Source organism: Lycium barbarum, chromosome 6 (genome assembly GCF_019175385.1).
Source record: "Lycium barbarum isolate Lr01 chromosome 6, ASM1917538v2, whole genome shotgun sequence".
Classification (NCBI taxonomy): Eukaryota; Viridiplantae; Streptophyta; class Magnoliopsida; order Solanales; family Solanaceae; genus Lycium; species Lycium barbarum.
In genome coordinates, this window is record NC_083342.1 from 24014597 (window position 1) to 24016818 (window position 2222).

The following is a 2222-nucleotide window of genomic DNA, read 5'->3' on the forward strand; positions in this document are numbered from 1 at the left end:
ATAGTTAATGGTTGCAAACATTGATTAATGCCATAATCTTTGATTTATTTGGGAAAATAATTAGGGTTGGTAAGATTAAATAACAAGAGCTCAAAGCTTTAAACTTTGTTTAATAGATTCACTTAGGAATAAGACGAATCTACTTGGCATAATTAACCGTTCTTCATATCACTTTATTATATTTGGAAAAATCATAGAAAGAAATAATCTATATTTATTGGAAAATAGTAGAGATTCACATAGAGGTTAAGTGCATTCATATAGCAATCCATTAGAAATATATCGAGATCAACACCCATGATCATATACCTCATCTAAAGGGGACACAACCTTATTTTCTTTTACCATAAATTACCACCAAAGAAAGTAGTTAGCAATTAGTCATAAAAAACCCAAATTTTACCCAAAATCTTCGGATTAATACATTAGACCTAAATTTAGCATTCTACGACTTTAGTAACCTTTTCGCACCATATTCCCTGTGAGATTCTACCCCAACCTTGTTGGGTTACTATATTTGACAACGTTCGTGTTATACCATTAATAGGTGTAATTTGAGCGTATCAAATTTTGGCGCTATTGCCGGGGAATACGATTTTGAAATTACTAAATAGTGTTTGCTTTGATTAAAGTTTTTTGCTTATTCCATCACACCTTGTTTGCTACTCTGTGTAAACCAGGTGAACATAAATCAGAATCAGCAAAATCAACATGTTGGTAACCAGGGGAATCGATTGACTAATCAGGCGAATGAATCAGATGATGAGAATGTTTTCGCTGATCTTGTTCCAGAGGAGGATTATGCATCTGCTATTGTCCATCCTCGAGTTGGAGTTGCTAGCGTGAAAATTGACTCCTCTCTATACCAGTTGTTGGAGCTTGAGGGATACTTTCAGAACTCTACCGAGAATGACCCTTGACGTCATTTGCAGAATTTTGTGGATGTGTGTGCTAATCACATCCAGAACAACGTTTCACAAGATGCTATGCGGCTGAGATTATTCAAATACTCCTTAGCTAGAGATGCAAGAACATGGTTTGAGAAGCTGTCCCGAAATTCGATTACTACATGGGCAGAGATGGTGACTGCTTTTCTCACAAAATGCTACCCTCCTAGCAGAAAGGCCGAAATTCGGGACAAGATCTATGAATTTAAGCAACGACCGGGGGAACAACTATATGAAGCTTGAGAGAGATTCAAGGAGTATTTGCAGAAGAGTCCAAATAATGGTTTTTCGAAGCACATATTAATGGAGAAGTTCTACCGAGGGCTAGGTCTAGTGACGCAGTCAGTTGCTAATAATGCAGCTGATGGTTGTTTCATGAACAAATCTTATCAACGAGTGACCAACATACTTAACAAGCTGACTACTCATAATTAGGCTTGGCACTCAAACAATGCTGACGTTGTATCGTATGGTGGTGCTATGATCCAAAATATGGTAAAGGAGAATCAAGATACCCAGCAAACATTGGCAAAACTTGCAACAAATATTTTCTTGCTAGCAAAAAAGTTTGATGAAACCCAGATTAAGAAAGTAAATATTTGTGAGGATGATACAGTTATGCCAAAAGGGATGTACCATACTCAAGATGGTCCGTTTCATGATGGGCCCCTTATGCAGGCTGAAGATGATAATTATGTGAATAACTGTCAAGGGGGTTATCAAAGACAGAACTACCAAGGTGGTTACCAGAATCAGAATCAATGGAGACCTCAGCAAGGTCAAGGTGCTTATAACAACTCAGGGAACTACAACAATAATTATGGTGGTACAAACCAAGGGAGCTACAACAACAGCAACAATTTTGGGAACAAGAGTTCCAATCCTTATATACCATCGAAAGGGCAGTCAACGGAGCAAGGTAGTTCGAAGGTTGACGTAATGCTTGAGAAGATTCTGGCAAATTAGTCTAAGTCTGAGAGGACTCTATCTGGGCTGACAGAGATAGTAGGTTCGCATACAGCGGCTATTCAGAAGCTTGAGTCACAGATGAAGGATATTTCTAGAGAGCAACACCCTCCCAAAAAGGGAGGACTTCCGAGTGACACTATTCCGAATCCGAAGAATGGGGGAGGCGGTGTAGACCGTGTGTTTTCCATCACTACTAGGAGTGGTAAAATACTCCAAGGGGATGATAAGAAGGTGGTTGATCTTGAGACGATAGATGAAGAGGATGAGGTGCAGTCTGAAGCACCCATTATTGTTGATAAGAATCCT

General features: G+C 38.9%; 1 non-coding gene across 1 annotated transcript; it reads right to left on the reverse strand.

Moving 5' to 3' along the window:
- Positions 1 to 1128: 1128 nt before the first annotated feature.
- Positions 1129 to 1234, reverse strand: LOC132601006 (small nucleolar RNA R71). Its single transcript, XR_009567458.1, has one exon. It is a non-coding gene; the product is annotated as a small nucleolar RNA R71 (small nucleolar RNA).
- Positions 1235 to 2222: the final 988 nt, after the last annotated feature.